Source organism: Lolium perenne, chromosome 1, assembly GCF_019359855.2.
Source record: "Lolium perenne isolate Kyuss_39 chromosome 1, Kyuss_2.0, whole genome shotgun sequence".
Lineage (NCBI taxonomy): Eukaryota > Viridiplantae > Streptophyta > Magnoliopsida > Poales > Poaceae > Lolium > Lolium perenne.
The window spans coordinates 80,564,768-80,589,360 of NC_067244.2; the positions used below are offsets into that span (position 1 = coordinate 80,564,768).

A 24,593-nucleotide genomic window follows, 5' to 3' on the forward strand; every position below is an offset into this window, starting at 1 on the left:
ACGGCGCCAGAAAATCTGCTTGATACGCGTACAACACGCGTCCGTTGGGAACCCCAAGAGGAAGGTGTGATGCGTACAACGGCAAGTTTTCCCTCAGTAAGAAACCAAGGTTTATCGAACCAGTAGGAGCCAAGAAGCACGTTGAAGGTTGATGGCGGCGAGATGTAGTGCGGCGCAACACCAGGGATTCCGGCGCCAACGTGGAACCTGCACAACACAACCAAAGTATTTTGCCCCAACGAAACAGTGAGGTTGTCAATCTCACCGGCTTGCTGTAACAAAGGATTAGATGTATAGTGTGGATGATGATTGTTTGCAGAAAACAGTAGAACAAGTATTGTAGTAGATTGTATTCGATGTAAAAGAATGGACCGGGGTCCACAGTTCACTAGTGGTGTCTCTCCCATAAGATAAATAGCATGTTGGGTGAACAAATTACAGTTGGGCAATTGACAAATAGAGAGGGCATGACAATGCATAAATGACATGATGAGTATAGTGAGATTTAATTGGGCATTACGACAAAGTACATAGACCGCTATCCAGCATGCATCTATGCCTAAAAAGTCCACCTTCAGGTTATCATCCGAACCCCTTCCAGTATTAAGTTGCAAACAACAGACAATTGCATTAAGTATGGTGCGTAATGTAATCAATAACTACATCCTCGGACATAGCATCAATGTTTTATCCCTAGTGGCAACAGCACATCCATAACCTTAGGGGTTTCTGTCACTCCCAGCATTCACGGAGACATGAACCCACTATCGAGCATAAATACTCCCTCTTGGAGTTACAAGCATCAACTTGGCCAAAGCATCTACTAGTAACGGAGAGCATGCAAGATCATAAACAACACATAGATTGATAATCAACATAACATAGTATTCACTATTCATCGGATCCCAACAAACACAACATATAGCATTACAGATAGATGATCTTGATCATGTTAGGCAGCTCACAAGATCCAACAATGAAGCATAATGAGGAGAAGACAACCATCTAGCTACTGCTATGGACCCATAGTCCAGGGGTGAACTACTCACTCATCACTCCGGAGGCGACCATGGCGGTGTAGAGTCCTCCAGGAGATGAATCCCCTCTCCGGCAGGGTGCCGGAGGCGATCTCCTGAATCCCCCGAGATGGGATTGGCGGCGGTGGCGTCTCTGGAAGGTTTTCCGTATCGTGGCTCTCGGTACTGGGGGTTTCGCGACGAAGGCTATTTGTAGGCAGAAGGGCAGAGTCGGGAGAGTCACGAGGGGCCCACACGCTAGGGTGGCGCGGCCAGGGCTTGGGCCGCACCGCCCTACTGTGGCGCCGCCTCGTGGCCCCACTTCGTCTTCTCTTCGGTCTTCTGGAAGCTTCGTGTGAAAATAGGCCCCTGGGCGTTGATTTCGTCCAATTCCGAGAATATTTCCTTACTAGGATTTCTGAAACCAAAAACAGCAGTAAAAACAAAGAATCGGCTCTTCGGCATCTCGTTAATAGGTTAGTGCCGGAAAATGTATAAATATGACATAAAGTATGCATAAAACATGTAGATATCATCAATAATGTGGCATGGAACATAAGAAATTATTGATACGTCGGAGACGTATCAATCATATACAAGTAATAATTACAAAACAAAATTCAAAACTCAAAATTTCAATTTGAACAATAATAGGGGCCGTATTCAAAATTTCATAACTAAATAAATAAAAATCATAAAAATTTAAACTTGGTATCAAAATGATCATAAACATATTCTTTATTAATCATTAAACCATTACAAAGTCATTTAAAAATCTTGTTTATCTAGAAAATTAAAATAACAAAACAACAACCTAAATACACACTAAAAACAAAAAATAGAAAAACATAGACTAGCCTACACTAGTGTCACAACCACCACCATCACTTCATGTGCACCACTCTAATCAGCATCACTACCAGCACCACCATTGTTACTCCACCACAGCCAACATCATCATCACCACTTGATCATCCACCACACTTGCAACTTGTTGCCATGGTTAAAATGTTGGATTCACCTTACGGTGAATCCATCTGGTATAGGATCCAAGTAGATGTCCCACGAAAGAGTTCCTGAAACATTAGTGAGGGTAATAAGCAAATAAGAACAACCCGAATTTGAGAGAGATCAATGTTGATGTAGTAAAACTTGATAGTAGACCATGACTTAGACCAATGCTAGGAATAGCCATAGAGTAGAGTAGTAACTGATATCGGTAACATCCATAGGAACATTCAAGTATAGGAAAAGCCACCAAGAACTAAAATAAATAGCAGTAATGGTAGAAAAGTAAACCCTAGAATAGCAAACCATAAGGAAGCAATACGAAAATTTTCCATGTATCAGTTACATTGAAACCAATCCGATAGAATCAGTATGCAACACCTCACTATATCCAGGATCCGTAGGCAAATCCAAAGCAATTAAAATTGAAATCAACTTAATATATTACAAAATCTAAACCTTTTAAAACCACCCAAATCCTTGCTACTACAAACTACAATGGATAGCAGTCAAATCATAAAAAGGCCAGGAATTATTCGAAGAACCAAAACAAAAAAAGGAAACCCAAATGCTTATTGGAATTGTCCAACACAGACTACATGATAGGAAAATAGGTAGCAAATCGACCTGGCATTTTTGCCAAGTCACTAGGAGTCAAACCTTTGAGTCAATTGACCACCAAATCCATTCCCCTTAGCACATAAGTCAAACCAGGAAGTCACTAGAACCATCTAAGTCAACTAACTGCATGAGCTAGGTGTCAATACCACAATCAATTAGGAGAACTACAAATAGAGGGGTTGAGGCAACCCTATAGCTCACAAACCAGACTCACTAGCTTAGAACACTCGCATAGCTCTCTAGAGAGATATCTGAGAGAGGTAGAGCAAGAACTACGAGGAGCAGCTGGAGGAAAAGGGCAAGATCAATTGCTCATCAATAGTCGGGAATAAGAAGTGCTTTAGTCTAAAAGGGTAATTCATTGCCCTAGGATATAACCTTTAGTAGCCAGTAGATTAGATAGCATTTGCACAAAAGGATTAAGCCCTGGTAGTACATTAGCAAGGTACACATACTTGCTAGTGACTGCAAACACAAATACAACTGGAATTAGTAAGGATCCTAGCAATTCCACACAGGAATCACCTAGGATACCTATTAAGATAGATCAAAAGGCACAACCTTAGCAATTAGGAAGCCATGCTTAAAGTTAACCCGTGATTAACATAAGCAAGCATGTATCTTAAACCATATAGAGGGCGAGGGAATTAATTATTATACCTAAGTAAATAGTTGCAAGCACTTAAAGAAACTAAAATAAAACCTAAAGAATAAATAAAGAATAAATAAAGAACCTATAAACTACAAGCTAAGCTTATACCTAAGCTATTACGATTCGAAAGAGCATAGAGCCCCCATGTGTGGTTTTTGTAATTAATGACAATCCCTATGGACTAATGGTTGCATTGAGTTATATTTGTAGGAGTTATCCATAGGCAATATTTGAACCATATGTTGGCTTCAAGGTTGCAATAAGAAGAAATGAGGTGCAAGTTCAAGATGAACCAACTCGAAGAGATCATATGCTTGAAGCTTTCCATTCATATGATGATCATAGATATGTGAAGATGCACTGGAGAAGAAGCTCTCCCATAGTGTATTATGGGGGAGCAATCCGCAAGACTTTCATCAGGCAAGCACAGTCAAGAAAGGCATTCCATCTTGTTGCGGTCAAGATCGGCGTCATCGAGTTCAAGTGGAATGTGTGTTGGAGATATGCCCAAGAGGCAATAATAAATTAGTTATTGTTAATCTTAGTGTACATGATAAATGTTTACATCCCATGCTATAATTGTATTAACCGAAACATTGATACATGTGTGTTATGTAAACAATAAGGAGTCCCTAGTAAGCCTCTTGTATAACTAGTTTGTTGATTAATAGATGATCATGGTTTCGTGATCATGAACATTAGATGTTGTTAATAACAAGGTTATGTCATTGGATGAATGATATAATAGACATACACCCAAATAAGTGTAGCATGAGATCAAGTCATTAAGTTCAACTTGCTATATGCTTTCGATACATAGTTACCTAGTCCTTCGACCATGAGATCATGTAAATCACTTACACCGGAAGGGTACTTTGATTACATCAAACTCCATTGCGTAAATGGGTGGTTATAAAGATGGGATTAAGTATTCGGAAAGTATGAGTTGAGGCATATGGATCAACAGTGGGATTTGTCCATCCCGATGACGGATAGATATACTCTGGGCCCTCTCGGTGGAATGTCGTCTGATTAGCTTGCAAGCATGTGACTGGATCACAAGAGATGACATACCACGGTACGAGTAAAGAGTACTTGTCGGTAACGAGGTTGAACATGGTATGGAGATACCGATGATCGAACCTCGGACAAGTAAAGTATCGCGTGACAAAGGGAATCGGTATCGTATGTAAATGGTTCAATCGATCACTAAGTTATCGTTGAATGTGTGGGAGCCATTATGGATCTCCAGATCCCGCTATTGGTTATTGGTCGGAGAGGAGTCTCGACCATGTCTGCATAGTTCACGAACCGTAGGGTGACGCGCTTAAGGTTCGATGTCGCATAAGTAGATTCGGAATATGAGATGGAGACCGAAGTTTGTTCGGAGTCTCGGATGGGATCCAAGACATCACGAGGAGGTCTGGAATAGTTCGGAGAATAAGATTCATATAAGGGAAGTTGGTTTCTAGGTTTCGGAAAAGTTTGGGATTTTTCCGGTGAAAGACCGGGAAGGTTCTAAAAGGTTCTGGGGGTCCCACCAGTGGTCCCACAACCCTAGGAGGCCTAGCATGGGCCGAGGGGATGCTCCCTAGCCTAATGGGCCAGGGGCACATGCCCCCAAGGCCCAGCCGGCCAACCCCTTAGGGTTTCCCCAAACCCTAGGGGGATCAACTTGGGGGAAGAAAACTCCCCCTCCCCCTTTTGGCCGCCGGCCAAGCCCTAGATGGGCTTGGGGGGCCACCCCAACCGACCTCCCCCCTATATAAAGAGGGGAAGGGGCAGGGGGCGCACCACCCCTTCCATACCAAGTTCTGGCCGCCCCCCTCTCTCCTCCATAGAGTTGTTCCGGCTTGGCGAAGCCCTGCAGCTTTTCTCCTCCACCACCACCACCACGCCGTCGTGCTGCTGGGATTCCGAGGAGATCTACCACACCTCCGCTTCCCGCTGGAACGGGGAGAGAACGGGCTTCATCGACACCGTACGCACGACCGAGTACGGAAGTGCTGCCGGATTGCAGCAATGGATGATCGACAACATCAACAACGAGATCTAATCTCGTAGGCTTTGGAATCTTCGAGGGTTAGTCTCATATACATCTCGCTGCTTCGATCTTGGTAGATTAGATCTTGGCTTTTCCATAGATTAGATCTTGGATTTATTCGTCTTTGCGGTAGAATTTTTTTGTTTTCTATGCAACGAACCCATCAGTGGTATCAGAGCCATGTCTATGCATAGATCTGTTGCACGAGTAGAACACAATGGTTGTGTGGGAGTTGATGCTCTTGTTGTTTTTGGTTAGTGTACTTTGCATCTTGCGGGATGGTGGGATGAAGCGGCCCAGGCTAACTTTACATGACAGCGTCTCATGAGACTTGCTACACGCTTGACATGCAACTTGTATTGCATAAGTGGCTTTGCGGGTGTTTGTCTCTCCCACCATAGTTAAGATTCAATTTACTCTTTCAATTGACAACATTAGTATCACCGTTGTGGTTCATGTTTGTAGGTAGATTGGATCTTACTCGAAAACCCTAAACCACGTAAAATATGCAAACCAAATTAGAGGCGTCTAACTTGTTTTTGCTGGGTTTGGTGATGTGATATGGCCATGATGTGATGATGATTATATTTGATGTATGAGATGTTCATTATTGTATTATGTCAACCAGAAGGAGCCTAATGGTTGTCTTTAAATTTGTTAAGACCTGCGATGTCTATTCATCATGTAATAGCTTTATTTCAAGTAGTTGTCATAGTAGCTATAAGTGATGGACAACCATGAAGCGGCGCCATGGACCTTGGTGCAATGCTGGTGATGATGGAGATCATGCTCATGTGTTTTGGAGATGGAGATCAAAAGCACAAGAAGAAAGGCCATATCATATCACATATTATGAATTGCATGTGATGTTAATCCTTTATGCATCTTATCTTTCTTAGATCGCGACAGTAGCATTATAAGATGATCCCTCACATTAATATCAAGATAATAAAGTGTTCTCCCCTCGTATGCACCGTTGCTACAGTTCGTCGTTTTGAAGCATCTCGTGATGATCGGATGTGATATATTCTACGTTCACATACAACGGGTGTAAGCCATGTTGCACACGCGGAAATACTTGGGTTTGCTTGACGAGCCTAGCATGTACATACATGGCCTCGAAACACAGGAAACCGAAAGGTTGAACACGAGTCATATGGATGATATGATCAACATGTTGATGTTCACCATTGAAGCTACATCATGTCACGTGATGATCGGTTTTGGTGTAGTGGATATGGATCGTGTGCCACTAAACAACTATGAGGGATGTTGTATTAAGTGGGAGTTCATTAGTAATTAGATTAAAACATGAACTAATTATCATGAACATAGTCTAAGTAGTTTTTTGAATTAAATTTGTAGAATTGGCATCCGTTATCTACCATGCGCTATTCTTGTAATTGAGATAGAAATATTATTAAGTCTGACAAGTAACTTTACGGACTAGTACCGTATTGTTAAAGAATCAAGATATGATTAAGTCCTATCGCAAACTTTTAGTAAACCTCACATTGCTGATTCAAAGAGCAATGGTTTCAATTAGCACCTAAAATCATCTTGTCTCCGTAAAACTTGAACTTCAAATCCGTTTGAAAAGTAAGGAGCTGGAAATTTTGTTTTCAGAAATAAGCGAGGTATGAGATATATGTGATATCTAAGACCTTATTGCAAGATGATAGAATATAATCTAGTGAGACTACATAAACTCATAATTTTTATGGGAAAGTACGAAGGTTGAAGATGATAGGCATCCTGATCCTCCAACTAGTTGGGCACTAAGGGCATCTCCAGCGGCGCGACGCAAACGGACGCTCAGTGAACGTTTTCGTCCGCTGTGACTGGAAATGCGTCTGGGGCCTGTTCCAGCGGGGCGACGCAAAGTGACCGGGCCGTCCGCGGAGACGCAAACCTGGCCCAAATATGCGCCAGCGATGCGTCTCTGCGGACGTCCGGAAACGTCCGCTCGTGTCTGGCGGACGTTTCGGCTGGCCCGCCTGGCAGCGACCCTGCGTCGATGCGTCTTCTCAAACGCGCCAGCGACTGCAAAGTTGCGTCGCTGCATCGCTTCGGCACACTGCGCCACTAATGGCGACGATGCCTCGGCTGCCGAGCGGCCGCCCACCTCTGCCAACCAGGTTGATGGCGACGCCACGCGTCCCGCGGCCACCGCATGCCGCCGGCCTATATAAAGGGGGCGCGCGTTCTTCTTCCTCATCCACTCCTCCAAAGAAACCCTAGCTAGCCGCCACAAAGCTCGACCGTAGCGCCGCCTAGGTGTTCCTGCGACGCAGCCAAGCCCGCGAGGAAGTCCATGGCCGGTCCTGGTGGCCGGCGAGGCGGTCGAGGCCGCGGCCCTGGGCGCCCCCGTGGCCGGGGCAGGGGCCACCGTGGTGGAGCAGCTACGGCCCCACGCTCGCTGTCGCCTACGCCCTCCTCGTCCTCGCAGGAGGAGCGCTGCTTCGAGTTCCTCCTACGCATCGACGACGACCCACTCGCCATCAAGCGCCTACCGGACAAGTTCGCCAAGTTCGTCGACGGCATCGAGCCGGCGCACTTGCCGCTACGGGAGGCTAGCTGCAACTTCTACCGCTGGACCGTGGAGGTCCTGTTCGACGGGCAGGGCAAGATGTACCTGCACACGGGGTGGGACAAGTTCGCCCGTGACCTCGACCTCGATCCCGGCTGCCAGCTCACCTTCCTCTACGAGGGGTACGACGAGATGATCGTCAAGGTGTTCGACGACACAGCCTGCCGCAGGCACTACCACACCGACGACTCCGGCTCCGACACCGATTGTTAGAACGTTGAGTGTTCTTTCTTTGCAGCGAATCTGGCTACGGGCCAGACGAAGCTAGTAGTCGAGGTTTCTGGATGTTCGCTTCATCGGTAGAACCAACAAGGGCACCATCTCCTCCCGCTGGATTTTCCAGTTTGGGTGACTGGGTGCCCTTGAATGTTCTTTATTGGCAGCGGACATACGGAAATCAACACAACTGGCTTCTATTTTTTTAAATTTTATATTTGTGTCAACCATGGTTCAAACTGTGGGGACCCCGGACTAGCTGTCTAAAATTCCCTGTTATGTATACAGTTCACGATCCCATGATCAGTGTGTCATGAACACATAACCGAACTGATATCAAATTACACCGTCCATTACAAAGCGGAATAAGAAAATTACAACATGGTCACATGACCGATACTTACATAATAGCCTCGAAGGGCCTAACTAAACATCAGAGTAGCATCATCACTTCAGCAGCGCAGTACCCAAGTCATCTGCCATAACTCTATAGGCAACTGACTGGGAAGACATTCCTAGCTCGCATAGACATCGTCAACTCCTTCTTCATCCATCGTGTTCCTCCAAGTCTGGCCAAGTAAATAGCCAGGGACAAAGCCGTGAGTACATTTGGAATTGTACTCGCAAACCATCAAGAAGGTACTTTGCAAGAGTGCAAGATAACAAATGCTAATCTAAGATGACAAGAGGGAAGAGCTAATTTCTCCAGTGAAAATAGCATGAAGAAGAGAAGTAGTTTCTCTTGTGGATATAGCATATGAAAGAGTAATAGTTTCTCTTGTGGATGTAGCATCCCAACATCACAGTTGAAGGGGACACTAAGAAGATCATATGACATCTCTATATCTTTGTTGAAGAAGATACTTCAAACGAGTTCCACAACATAAAACACTAGGATGGGGTAACCCAATTTTATTTATCCTTCCCGACCATCTCCATATGGTCGACACATCCTTTCCCGTACCCTTCCGGTACTTCAAAACAAGTTCTTTCCTTTCCTTTGTCAAACAATTTTGTAAAACAAAACTCATCAGGCTAAGCAACAGCCATTCCAACCGTCCATGACCGCGGACACGGCTATTCGAATAGATTTGACTCTGCAGAGTTTGCACACTTTCCCCACAAGATCCACGAGTTCATCATGTGGGCATCATCCCCGCATATCAACTATGCCATGACAAAAACTCGGACATAGCCTTTCGCCTATTCGTCTTAGCACGGGATCCTACCCTATGGAGTATGTACTTCCCCGGCACCGTGGCAGCTCACCTCACTTTGAGCGTGGCTCCACCGCCAAGCCAGGAGACCCATAGTGTCTTCCGGACGGGTCAGCCCCGAAGGCCTCCCGTTATACTATTGTCTCCACCAACGACAATCCGGATTCAGGGGTAACCTTACCCTTATATAGTTGTGCGGTGTCCCATGTTAAGAAGAACAAACTACGAGCTAAGCCCCGTCCCACTCCAGGGTAATGTGGTTGCGCGGGTTAATTGTCACGGGTGAATACTTAGACGCCAAAGTTTTCGAAAACAAGATTTTCTTTCCAACCATCTTTGCCAAGATCCTTTCCTTTCATAAACACACTGGGGTAAGTCCAACTCACCCAAGGTTTTCATAAAACATTTACAACAAGGTAAGCCTTGAGGGGTTCCCAACCTAAGGTTTCATGAGTTGAACTACTATTGCACTACGGCCGAGATGAGAGTCATCACGCCATAGATGGTGTGAAAAGGAGTAATGGAGTGGATCATACTTGCTTAAGGTAAGCATGTACTATGACCACACAAGGAGGATTATACTTTCAGATTTGTGGTGCTAAATATACAACTTAGATAGTGGATTATCACTATCCAACATACTCTCCAATGGGTACACGGCATACTCCTCTCAAGTTGAGAATACACCAAGATCATGACATTGATACCTCTATACTACAAAAGTGGTGGGTGTAGTGTAAGTCATTATCTTGAGATGGAACATGCTCAAGTCGAGCATACAAGATAACCAAGAGGAATAGCACGGCCATGATACCATGCATCCCATAATCACAAAGACAATAGTGGAGTATCACCACTAGGGAGTACTCCACTAGCAACCATACATATATGACAATAATAAGGAGAACAACACACATAGAACCAAGGTGCTTTGGACATCAACAAATGACATCCAACTAGACACCGAATCAGAGGTCAAAAGATGGCTTGCCTTGGCTTATTTGTCCCTGTACTTCTTCAACTCCATCAATATAAGAATTCCAACAATATAAATAATCTTCTCATCCGATTCCCCTTCTTCTTCTTCTCCGGAATTGTTCGCATCTATCGCCGGAAAATATAAAAGGAACACAATCAATCACACTGCATCAACAAGACAACATTCAACAATCAACAACTAACCATGCAGCCAAGGTATAACATACTAAAGACCTATAGACACCACAAAACAATTTTTAAGCGTTTTAATTTAGAAAACCCTATTTAATTACCTAGTAAAGGTATGAGTGCATCACAACTTAGCAATTGCCTCTCTCGGTTATCACCATGGTATAAACCAAATATCCCCTGGTAGATAACATCATAAAGATGACAAGTGCATTAGTTTGGCAACAAAAACATTCACATTATAATTTGAAACATTTTTGGAAAAGCGGGCAATCATTCTCCCTATTTTAAGAAGCTTACATAACACTACACAAGAATAGGAGCAAATAATATGCCCCACCATTTGAAGACTTAAGCAAAAGAAAAGAGCTAAAGTTAAATTGCAGAGGTTTTTGTTTTGCAAGCATAAAACAAAGGTTGCCCATCTCTACTAAAAAGAGTTGGTCAAGGGTTTTAAATAAACCGAAAAGTTTTACTTCAACAATGCATGTCACACATAAACATTACTAACAACAACAAATATGTATTAACAGAGACTAATAATATTTTTCATATATAGCCAGTACTAATACAAGACTAACCCAATTGGAATCACCCAAAAATATTAAACCTACAATTTTAGGAATTTCTTTGAATCTGACTGTACAGAAAACAAGATCTGTAAGCCATAAATCGTAGAAAAATCCTAAAAATATGAGTCCACTGGCATTCGAAAGATATTTAAACAGAGATTCACACACAATTGGATTTGGGTTCAAATTGTTTCTGAAACTCTCACAATTGGATTTACAAGTTTACTGCATGTTTTCACCATTTGCTTTAACTATGGAGTTGCAGGACAGATAAAGGTTTGAATCTTGTTTGAGATGATTAAGAAAATATTCAGTAATCCTACAGAATTGGAATCACACAATTAGGTTCAAAAATGGATTTTTGATGATTTAAAAGCTAACAGCCATATCTGCAGAACACACAGAAAAGTTTAATTCATCAAAAATCATACACAAATCATAAAAATATGAGGTCAGCTGCATCGGAAAGGTATTGAATAGATGGTTCTTACCCAATTGGTTTCATTCAAAAATTCGTTCCCAAGCTCCTGGTTTAATTCGACAAAGTCAGATCTGACCAGATCTTGATCTGTGAACCATTTCAATTTCAGGAGGTCATTTGAAGTGAAACCAACGCCAAAATTAAGGTACTGGAGAGGGCTTTCACCCACAGTTGAGTTTACTCAAAAATGTTTTGTAAAACGGAAGAAATCTAACAAACAGTGATTCTGCATGTTTGCAGAACTTTATTTACCATGAAAAATCCATAAAGAATTTGAGGATGAGACCAACGCCAAGTTGTATATCTTTTCAATACCTATCTGAGGAACTTTGAATCACTTGATTTGGATCTGCACACAAGATTTGGCGGATTTTACAAATTCGTACCAGAATCTGAAACAGCAAGATACATAAATTACTGCAGGGATTTGGACGAACTTTGCTCAAGAACTTCAGATCTGAGGATTGCTCAACCTTCTCCATGCTTGGACCAACATGCACCTGCATCAAGATCCAATCTTAGCAATGGAGGAAGAAAAGGAGGAGAGGAAACCAGCTAGGGTTGGGGGGGAGAAGAGAGTGAGAGGAATGCTCTCATGGGGAGGAGGAGCTTGAGGGAGGGGGAGAGCTTCATCTTGGAGGCTTCCCATGGCCATGGCCGGCCATGGTAGCTAGGTGGAGCAGGATTTCGTGGGGGAGAGGTAGGAGAGGAGTGTGAGTGAGTGGTGGAAGGAGTGGAGAGTCAAAAATGAGAAGCAAAGGAGGAGGGGGTGGCCAGCCAAGCTCCTTTTATAGAGGGAGGATGGTTGGCTGCCTCCTCATTGATTGGGCTGGTTGGGAGGCTGCTCATTTAGTGATTGGGTTAGGTGGGAGGCAAGGCTTGTAAGAGAAGAAAGTGGAGATGAAGAAATTTCAGCTCATGCATGCCAAGAGCTTGGCATGGCCGGCTACTTCTTGATATTACAAGAGGACAAGCAAAGTGCAATACCATTTCATGCATGTCGGCCAAAGTTGAGTGTAGGGGATGATTATCCAAAAGTGGCTTGGGGATGTATTCAAATTTGGGAAAGAGGTGACTGATGGCGTGTATTTCACACGTTCGTTGGGCAACCCCAAGAGGAAGGTATGATGCGCACAGCAGCAAGTTTTCCCTCAGAAAGAAACCAAGGTTTATCGAACCAGGAGGAGCCAAGAAGCACGTTGAAGGTTGATGGCGGCGGGATGTAGTGCGGCGCAACACCAGGGATTCCGGCGCCAACGTGGAACCTGCACAACACAACCAAAGTACTTTGCCCCAACGAAACAGTGAGGTTGTCAATCTCACCGGCTTGCTGTAACAAAGGATTAACCGTATTGTGTGGAAGATGATTGTTTGCAGAAAACAGTAGAACAGTATTGCAGTAGATTGTATTTCAGTAAAGAGAATTGGACCGGGGTCCACAGTTCACTAGAGGTGTCTCTCCCATAAGACGAACAACATGTTGGGTGAACAAATTACAGTTGGGCAATTGACAAATAAAGAGAGCATGACCATGCACATACATATCATGATGAGTATAGTGAGATTTAATTGGGCATTACGACAAAGTACATAGACCGTCATCCAACTGCATCTATGCCTAAAAAGTCCACCTTCAAAGTTATCATCCGAACCCTCCAGTATTAAGTTGCTAACAACGAGACAATTGCATTAAGTATGGTGCGTAATGTAACTAGTGACTACATCCTTGAACATAGCACTAATGTTTTATCCCTAGTGGCAACAGCACAACACAACCTTAGAACTTTCTCACATCGTCCCGGTGTCAATGCAGGCATGAACCCACTATCGAGCATAAGTACTCCCTCTTGGAGTTACAAGCATCTACTTGGCCAGAGCATCTACTAGTAACGGAGAGCATGCAAGATCATAAACAACACGTAGATATAACTTTGATAATCAACATAACAAGTATTCTCTATTCATCGGATCCCAACAAACGCAACATATAGAATTACGAGATAGATGATCTTGATCATGTTAGGCAGCTCACAAGATCCGACAATGATAGCACAATGGGGAGAAGACAACCATCTAGCTACTGCTATGGACCCATAGTCCAGGGGTAGACTACTCACACATCACACCGGAGGCGACCATGGCGGCGTAGAGTCCTCCGGAGATGATTCCCCTCTCCCGGCAGGGTGCCGGAGGCGATCTCTGGATCCCCCGAGATGGGATCGGCGGCGGCGGCGTCTCCGGAAGGTTTTCCGTATCGTGGCTCTCCGTCTTGGGGGTTTCGTCACGGAGACTTTTTATAGGCGGAAGGGCAGGTCAAGAGGCGGCACGGGGCCCCACACTCTGCCGGCGCGGCCAGGGGGGGCCGCGCCGCCCTATAGTGTGGCCCCTCCGTGGCCCCTCTTCGTCTCTCCTTCGGACTTCGGAAGCTTCGTGAGAAAATAGGCCCCTGGGCTTTGATTTCGTCCAATTCCGAGAATATTTCCTTACTAGGATTTCTGAAACCAAAAACAATGAAAAAGACAATCGGCACTTCGGCATCTTGTTAATAGGTTAGTTCCAGAAAATGCACGAATATGACATAAAGTGTGCATAAAACATGTAGATAACATCAATAATGTGGCATGGAACATAAGAAATTATCGATACGTCGGAGACGTATCAGCATCCCCAAGCTTAGTTCTGCTCGTCCCGAGCAAGTAAAACGATAACACAGATAATTTCTGGAGTGACATGCCATCATAATCTTGATCATACTATTTGTAAAGCATATGTAGTGAATGCAGCGATCGAAACAATGTATATGACATGAGTAAACAAGTGAATCATATAGCAAAGACTTTTCATGAATAGCACTTCAAGACAAGCATCAATAAGTCTTGCATAAGAGTTAACTCATAAAGCAATAATTCAAAGTAGAGATATTGAAGCAACACAAAAGAAGATTAAGTTTCAGCGGTTGCTTTCAACTTGTAACATGTATATCTCATGGATATTGTCAACATAGAGTAATATAATAAGTGCAATAAGCAAGTATGTAGGAATCAATGCACAGTTCACACAAGTGTTTGCTTCTTGAGGTGGAGAGAAATAGGTGAACTGACTCAACATTGAAAGTAAAAGAATGGTCCTCCATAGAGGAAAAGCATCGATTGCTATATTTGTGCTAGAGCTTTGATTTTGAAAACATGAAACAATTTTGTCAACGGTAGTAATAAAGCATATGCATCATGTAAATTATATCTTATAAGTTGCAAGCCTCATGCATAGTGTACTAATAGTGCCCGCACCTTGTCCTAATTAGCTTGGACTACCGGGTCATCACAATGCATTGTTTTTACCAAGTGTCACAAAGGGGTACCTCTATGCTTTGTACAAAGGTCTAAGGAGAAAGCTCGCATTGGATTTCTCGCTATTGATTATTCTTCAACTTAGACATCCATACCGGGACAACATAGACAACAGATAATGGACTCCTCTTTTATGCATAAGCATATACCAACAATTAATAATTTTCTCATTTGAGATTTGAGGATTGTTGTCCAAAACTGAAACTTCCACCATGGAGCATGGCTTTAGTTAGCGGCCCAATGTTCTTCTCTAACATATGCATGCTTAACCATATGGTGGTAGATCTCTCTTACTTGAGACAAGACGAACATGCATAGCAACTCACATGAAATTCAACAATGAAAAGTTGATGGCGTCCCAGTGAACATGGTTATCGCACAACAAGCAACTTAATAAGAGATAAAGTGCATAATTACATATTCAATACCACAATAGTTTTTAAGCTATTTGTCCCATGAGCTATATATTGCAAAGGTGAATGATGGAATTTTAAAGGTAGCACTCAAGCAATTTACTTTGGAATGGCGGGAAAATACCATGTAGTATAGGTAGGTATGGTGGACACAAATGGCATAGTGGTTGGCTCAAGTATTTTGGATGCATGAGAAGTATTCCCTCTCGATACAAGGTTTAGGCTAGCAAGGCTTATTTGAAACAAACACAAGGATGAACCGGTGCAGCAAAACTCACATAAAAGACATATTGAAAACATTATAAGACTCTACACCGTCTTCCTTGTTGTTCAAACTCAAAACTAGAAATTATCTAGACCTTAGAGAAACCAAATATGCAAACCAAATTTTAGCATGCTCTATGTATTTCTTCATTAATGGGTGCAAAGCATATGATGCAAGAGCTTAATCATGAGCACAACAATTGCCAAGTATCACATTACCCAAGACATTTATAGCAATTACTACATGTATCATTTTCCAATTCCAACCATATAACAATTTAACGAAGGAGAAACTTCGCCATGAATACTATGAGTAGAAACCAAGGACATACTTGTCCATATGCTACAGCGGAGCGTGTCTCTCTCCCATAAAGTGAATGCTAGGATCCATTTTATTCAAACAGAACAAAAAACAAAAACAAACCGACGCTCCAAGAAAAAGCACATAAGATGTGATGGAATAAAAATATAGTTTCAGGGGAGGAACCTGATAATGTAGTCGATGAAGAAGGGGACGCCTTGGGCATCCCCAAGCTTAGACGCTTGAGTCTTCTTGATATATGCAGGGGTGAACCACCGGGTGCATCCCCAAGCTTAGAGCTTTCACTCTCCTTGATCATGTTGCATCATACTCCTCTCTTGATCCTTGAAAACTTCCTCCACACCAAACTCGAAACAACTCATTAGAGGGTTAGTGCACAATATAAATTGACATATTCAGAGGTGACACAATCATTCTTAACACTTCTGGACATTGCATAATGCTACTGGACATTAATGGATCAAAGAAATTAATCCAACATAGCGAAAGAGGCAATGCGAAATAAAAGGCAGAATCTGTCAAAACAGAACAGTTCATATTGACGAATTTTAAAATGGCACCAGACTTGCTCAAATTGAATGAAAGTTGCGTACATATCTGAGAATCATGCACGTAAATTGGCTTAATTTTCTGAGCTACCTACAGGGAGGTGGACCCAGATTCGTGACAGCAAAGAAATCTGGAACTGTGCAGTAATCCAAATCTAGTACTTACTTTTCTATCAACGGCTTAACTTGGCACAACAAAACACAAAACTAAGATAAGGAGAGGTTGCTACAGTAGTAAACAACTTCCAAGACACAAATATAAAACAAAGTACTGTAGGTAAAAACATGGGTTGTCTCCCATAAGCGCTTTTCTTTAACGCCTTTCAGCTAGGCGCAGAAAGTGTGTATCAAGTATTATCGAAGGGTGATGCATTCTCAGCGGGGTGTGGAGTTTTCTCAACTAGGCATAGTATATTGGATACATAAGTTTCAGCATCTCCCTTTTCATTAGTCTTAGGCGTGCTACTCTCATCAAACAAATTTTCAGGAACTAGCCAAGCATAGTTATTTTCCAATGCATCATTCATAGCTAAGAGCTTACATGGTATTGGTGCTTTTATCTCCCCTCCATCATCAATATTATTAGTGTATCTTATTCTATCCATATCCATCCTTTCAAGGAGACTAACAAAATTAGTAGGAGAACCAAGCATATTAAATTTAGCAAACACCTTTCTAGCTTCTCTTGCTAGACCACCAAATTCTCTAAGAAGGTTTCTAATACAAAATCTTTCTTTTCCCCCTCTTCCATATCACCAAGTGTGAAAAACATGTGTTGGATTATAGGATTAAGATTAACAAATTTAGTTTCCAACAGGCGAACTAAATGCGCAGAAGCAATTTCATAAGTAGGCGCAAGGTCTACCAAGTGTCTATCTTCAAAATTTTCAATAGTACTAACATGATTGAAAAATTCTTCTATATTATTTCTCCCAACTATAGACCCACGTCCTACCGGTATGTTTTTTGTGGTAAAATTAAAAGGAAACATGATGAATAAAGTAAATGCAAGTAAACTAATTTTTTTGTGTTTTTGATATAGCAAACAAGATAGCAAATAAAGTAAAACTAGCAACTAATTTTTTTGTATTTTGATTTAGTGCAGCAAACAAAGTAGTAAATAAAACTAAGCAAGACAAAAACAAAGTAAAGAGATTGAGAAGTGGAGACTCCCCTTGCAGCGTGTCTTGATCTCCCCGGCAACGGCGCCAGAAAAAGAGCTTGATGGCGTGTATTTCACACGTTCGTTGGGCAACCCCAAGAGGAAGGTATGATGCGCACAGCAGCAAGTTTTCCCTCAGAAAGAAACCAAGGTTTATCGAACCAGGAGGAGCCAAGAAGCACGTTGAAGGTTGATGGCGGCGGGATGTAGTGCGGCGCAACACCAGGATTCCGGCGCCAACGTGGAACCTGCACAACACAACCAAAGTACTTTGCCCCAACGAAATGCTGAGGTTGTCAATCTCACCGGCTTGCTGTAACAAAGGATTAACCGTATTGTGTGGAAGATGATTGTTTGCAGAAAACAAGAGAACAGTATTGCAATGAGATTGTATTTCAAGAAAGAGAATTGGACCGGGGTCCACAGTTCACTAGAGGTGTCTCTCCCATAAGACGAACAAAGATGTTGGGTGAACAAATTACAGTTGGGCAATTGACAAATAAAGAGAGCATGACCATGCACATACATATCATGATGAGTATAGTGAGATTTAATTGGGCATTACGACAAAGTACATAGACCGTCATCCAACTGCATCTATGCCTAAAAAGTCCACCTTCAAAGTTATCATCCGAACCCTCCGGTATTAAGTTGCTAACAACAGACAATTGCATTAAGTATGGTGCGTAATGTAACTAGTGACTACATCCTTGAACATAGCACTAATGTTTTATCCCTAGTGGCAACAGCACAACACAACCTTAGAACTTTACATCACATTGTCCTGTGTCAATGCAGGCATGAACCCACTATCGAGCATAAGTACTCCCTCTTGGAGTTACAAGCATCTACTTGGCCAGAGCATCTACTAGTAACAGAGAGCATGCAAGATCATAAACAACACGTAGATATAACTTTGATAATCAACATAACAAGTATTCTCTATTCATCGGATCCCAACAAACGCAACATATAGAATTACAGATAGATGATCTTGATCATGTTAGGCAGCTCACAAGATCCGACAATGATAGCACAATGGGGAGAAGACAACCATCTAGCTACTGCTATGGACCCATAGTCCAGGGGTAGACTACTCACACATCACACCGGAGGCGACCATGGCGGCGTAGAGTCCTCCGGGAGATGATTCCCCTCTCCGGCAGGGTGTCGGAGGCGATCTCCTGGATCCCCCGAGATGGGATCGGCGGCGGCGGCGTCTCTGGAAGGTTTTCCGTATCGTGGCTCTCCGTACTGGGGGTTTCGTCACGGAGACTTTTTATAGGCGGAAGGGCAGGTCAAGAGGCGGCACGGGGGCCCCACACTACAGGCCGGCGCGGCCAAGGGGGGGGCCGCGCCGCCCTATAGTGTGGCCCCTCCGTGGCCCCTCTTCGTCTCTCCTTCGGACTTCTGGAAGCTTCGTGAGAAAATAGGCCCCTGGGCTTTGATTTCGTCCAATTCCGAGAATATTTCCTTACTAGGATTTCTGAAACCAAAAACAGCAGAAAAACAAAGAATCGGCACTTCGGCATCTTGTTAATAGGTTAGTTCCAGAAAATGCACGAATATGACATAAAGTGTGCATAAAACATGTAGATAACATCAATAATGTGGCATGGAACATAAGAAATTATCGATACGTCGGAGACGTATCAGTGACAATAAACATTGGTGCCCATGTTGAGAAATAAAGTACTTTGATCAAATTGTCAATTTGGCCAAGAGATGATGGTGGTGATGATGGTTTAGATAATGGTAGAGCAAGGCTAAGAGAGATGGGGAGTGATGTAACCATATACTCACAAGGATGAATATATTGAAATAAATCATCAATTCATGAGGTCAAGGTGATGATGGAAAGAAATGGAGGAGTGAGGTATGTATGATGAAATATAAGTTGCTCTTCAAATAAGAGGTCAATTGGGATTGATTGGAAAGTATCAAATGGTCATCCATTTGATCAAGAATTGGAGAATGGAGGGGATTCAATGTGGTAGATCAGAGAGATACACAAGATGTGCAAGAGTTGTCATTTGAAATAGAACTCAATTGAAAAGTATTTGAAACACCTCAATTGTCTAAGGACAATTGGGAATGAACTCAAGTGAAATGGAATTTTGAAGATGTTGAGAGAAAACTAGTTGGAACATAGGAGTTCACAATATTCTACTTACTTTCTCAAGTAAAGTAGAGTTTTTCTCAAATTTAAAGTAAACAAGAAATGGTATAGGTACCATAAACAAGCCTTTTGTTAAAAACAAAGCAAAATAGAGAGTAATGTTTTAGAAATCAGTGCTTGGTAGAACTAGGATGAAAAACAAAACCCATTTCAGTTCTTTGTTTTCCTTGAAGAAATATCTTGAAAATATTTTGTAGAATTAGAAGTAGTTTTGTGATCAAAACTACAGAAGGAAAAACAATAGGATTTTTGAGAGAGAAAACTAATTTAGGGAGAAGTGCTCTCAAGGGTAGATGATGGCTACAAAATGTACCCACCATTCCCACTCTTGGTTTTGTGAAGATTAAACTTGAATAAAAACAAGAGGTAAAATTGAAGGAAGTGATCTAGTGTTGAATCATTGAATAGGGTACAAGATCAAGTTGAATATATGAGCTGCAAGGATAGACTGAGACATGCAAGACGTGGAGGTTGAAGAGGGTGTTGCATAGATGAGATCCATGAATTGAAGTCAACAATAACAGTTGTGGGCGCTTAGAGATCAATTGCCAAAGTCTGGACATTTTAAGCCTGTCAACACAGATGGTCGACATGGCCTCAAAACCAACAAGAATGAGTGGGTATAAGAGAGGGATGTAGCTAGGGGTAGATGATCCCAAGTTTTGAATTAAGTATGATTGAGCTATCTTGTACCACAAAGAGGAAGATCATGATGGCACACTCATGTTATCATCAGAAGAAGAGCTTGATTTAGTAAGAAGGAAAACAATTCTTCCTAAGCCACACATGTGTTTTATTTGGTGAGTTGCTGGTTTAACCACTAGAGGTGTTGTTCTTTGAGGTGGCTCAAGACAAAACTCAACAAGCAAGCAAGACAATACATCTACCAACAGATCAAGGCAATTCATCACAACAAACAGATCAAGGCAATTCATCTAATTAGTCTTTTAGAAAAAAAAATTGTTCCTCCTAATTTTTGCAATAAGGACAATTAATCAAGGTTGCAAAAGTTGGGGTGTTACAGATCTTCCACCCTTAAAATAATCTCGTCCCGAGATTACTGAGTGTAGAACTAGAGGGGTTGTAAAGTGTAACTAAAGTTAGACTCCATTCTTCTGTCGGCGTGCCGTTGTTGAGAGGGTCGCAACTACATCTTCTGAGAGACATGATGGATTCCTGCCGATGGCGAGCTTCATGAAGAGGTTGACTACTCCCTGCAGATGTTAGACCTGTAGCTTCTTAACGACCCTAGTGGAGCTCACGACTTCAGAAATTTAGTGCACTCAATGGTGCCTTAGGAGGGTTGAAAAAAATATTTAGAGTTAGCTTAAATTTAGTGGAAGACGAAGTCTTCCACCCTTAAAATTTTTCATCGGGCCTTCGGAAAAACTCAGAGCGTCTGCCTTGCGGTCCTGTCGGGCTTCTGAAGAAGTCATCGATCTTCCTTGTTCAGTTGAAGAATCTTCGAGGGCGACGTGCAGACCACAACTTCAAGAGGCACTCACGTGTTAACTAAACCATATGGGATGCGCGGCGAGTTAGTAAGTTGATGAAACACCTAGTTGGTATCCATATGAAACAGCAACAGAGGTCGCCGAAGACAATCTTCAGCTTGCGGGTTGGTGCTGACTTACAGCAGTTGGTGAGCGGTAAGTTGCACCAAGTCTTGAGTTCTGGAGGTATCTTCCGGAGTCTTCACTTGATGAGGACCAGATGAACCATGTGATGTAGCTCGGCTTTGACGCTATTGTTCCCTCACCTTGTTAGAGGGTGTGTTAGAGGGTGGTTTTCAAGAAGATATTCTCGAGGTTCTGTTATCACCAGAATTTGACCGGATCAGAGGTGGGTCGCGATCAAGATTGGGCTTGAAGAATATACATGGAAGAAATACGTGAACCGGCCTTGTATACGAAGTTTGGGCTAGTTTGCCCTTGTATCTGTAAATATAGTAGGATACGTGTCGGTTAGTTAGAGTTTGGCTCGTGCACGGTTGGGATTATTCCCACGTTAGAAAGTCTACGGACTATAAATATGTATCTAGGGTTATTGAGAAAAACAACAATCACGTTCATCACAAACCAATCTTGGTGCATCGCCGACCCCTTGTTTCGAGGGTTTCTTCCGGGTAAGCATCATGCTGCCTAGATCGCATCTTGCGATCTAGGCAGTATACGTTTATTCGTTGTTCATGCGTTGCTCATACTGAAGCCTTTTTGATGGCGAGCAACGTAGTTATCATAGATGTGTTAGGGTTAGCATTGTTCTACCGTGCTACATGCTTCCGTCCATGCAACCCTTAGACGTCTAGCCATCCTTACACCTTTCTTAGGTGTAAGGGCGGCACCTTGCTTGATCATTGTTTAGTAGATCCGATCCGTTATGATTGCTCCTTGATTCTTCAAGGATTAGTTTAATATCTGCATAGTTAGGCCTTGCAAACGGGTTGAAGGATCCAGTGGCACGTAGGGTGTAGTTTGCTAGCCCTAGACAAGATGTTCCGGAGATCAACTTCATGTTGGTTTTTAGGCCTTGTCTAGGGTCTGTTTATTATCACCGTGCGTGGCCGCCAGGCTCAATCACGAGTAGGATGTTCCGATTATGTGGTGAAAACCCTAGATCGTCGTAGGTCGTTTTAGCTATATATTGATCAAGCAGGACCACCATGCAATCGTAAACCCCATACGAGTCATGGGTGGATCGGCTCCTTGAGCCGATTCACGGGAAAACCTGAGAGCCGATCGAGGCTCGTATTTAATGTTTACGTGTATGCCATGCAGGAAACTAAGCGAAGCAAATCCATCACCTTCCTGACCAGGTATAGGTCAGGTGGCACGCCCTTGCACCAGCATCGGACGTGCGTGCCGAGGCTTTGCGGGCTGTCGCGCGAGGGACCAGGGCCAGCCGCAGCTCTGAGTTGTTCCCGGCTCTTCGTGTTGCCAGCCGTTGCTCGCCGGTGGGTTTCGGACGCCAACACATTCTGGCACGCCCGGTGGGACAGTCTTCGACATCAACTGCATCGCCATCTACATCTGAGATGGCGGAAGGTACTCCAGTCACGTACGAGGATCTGCCCGAGGAGCTCAAGAAGAAGTATGACGACGTCAAAGCTATCCTCGAAGCCGACCTCATCGGCTCTTTCCACAGGACCCGCTCACACGGCATCAGATGGAGAGGATTCACACCTGAAGGCGCACTCGATGGAGTGGACCTGTCCACCCCTTCAGAAGAACGCACCAGGTCCTTGCGTCAAGAGATCAATTTCATGGTAGCTCATTCGCTACACCGCCACTCTGAGAGCTTGGTGAACACTTTGGAGCGTGTCGCCCTTCGGGTGCTCCATGAAATCTTGAGGCATCAGTACTCTCTGTCAGGACCTGCTCTAGGGACTCACCAAGGAGAGCTACCACTCCAGAGCCGACCACCGCTGCCGTTCGCGCTGGCAGCACCAGAGGTGCCGAGTACACCGGCATTCGTTGTCTACAAGATCGGTGGCGATCCTAGCGATTAACAGTTCTTGTATGAGGCGCCTAAGGAGATCCCTCACGGATACACGTGCACATACGTGCCAGACAGCAGTAACTGGGCGCTCATGAACCAGGCTGCAACAGCAGGGACTTCTGGAACATCAGGAGGAGCTTCTGGATCAGATCTTGAGAAGCAGACGTGGCTAGCTAAGTATGCCACTCCGACGAACGCCCAGAGCTCAACTCCTGCAGCTAGCTCAGATCTTGAGAAGCAAGCGTGGCTAGCTAAGTATGCCACGCCAGCGAATCTTCAGAGCTCCACTCCTGCAGCTAGCACTGCGGATCAGATCAGCACGATCTTGAGAGACCAGTTCGGCATGGTGCCGAAAAGGAGGGCAATCGGCTATTCCAAGCCGTACCCCAACGACTACGATTTGATCCCACTACCACCCAAATATCGGCTCCCTGAATTCTCCAAGTTTAGTGGGTCAGATGGCTCCAGCTCAATCGAGCATGTAAGCCGATATTTGGCGCAGCTGGGCACGATCTCAGCTGCAGATGCACTACGCGTGAGGTTCTTCGCACAGTCCCTCACAGGATCGGCTTTTGGGTGGTACACATCACTGCCACCAGACTCGATCCGGACTTGGAAGTAGTTGGAAGAACAGTTCCACATGCAGTATCACTCAGAGGCTTCCGAGGCTGGCATTGCCGATTTAGCCCAAGTACGACAAAAGCGCGGAGAAACAGTGTCAGAATACATCCAACGCTTCAGGACCGTAAGGAACCGATGTTATTCGGCTCGTTTGACTGAAAAAGAAGCGGTTGAGTTGGCGGTGGTGGGTCTCGCATCACCGATCAAGGATATGGCTTCCCAAGCAGACTACCCTTCACTGGCGCACATGGTTCAGAAACTGTCATTATATGAACAGCGCCACCCAGAGCTGTACCAGGACAAGTTCAAGCGTGCAGTAGTCCTGGTTGAGACAGAGGAAGATGAAGGGTCTGCGGGAGATCAGGAGGTAGCCGTGGCTGAATGGACTCGGGGGGGCAAGCCCCGTGTCCTGCAAGTGGGTGAAGCCACAAGGTCCTCCAAGAGGGTTTGACTTTGACGTAACTAAAGCTGAGCAAATTTTTGACCTCTTACTTAAGGAGAAGCAGCTGAAGTTACCCGAAGGCCTCAAAATCCCCACGGTACAGGAGCTGAACGGAAGGCCATACTACAAATGGCATAACACGTTCTCCCATACCACCAACGACTGCAGGGTGTGGCGTCAGCAGATCCAAATGGCGATAGAACAAGGACGTCT

At 43.7% G+C, this 24,593-nt stretch overlaps 1 long non-coding RNA gene across 1 annotated transcript; it reads right to left on the reverse strand.

Moving 5' to 3' along the window:
- Nucleotides 1-9,900: 9,900 nt before the first annotated feature.
- On the reverse strand, nt 9,901-11,739 carry LOC127294450 (uncharacterized). Its single transcript, XR_007846652.2, has 3 exons — nt 11,595-11,739; nt 10,636-10,711; nt 9,901-10,468 (listed from the first exon to the last, which is right to left on the reverse strand). It is a non-coding gene; the product is annotated as an uncharacterized lncRNA (long non-coding RNA).
- Nucleotides 11,740-24,593: the final 12,854 nt, after the last annotated feature.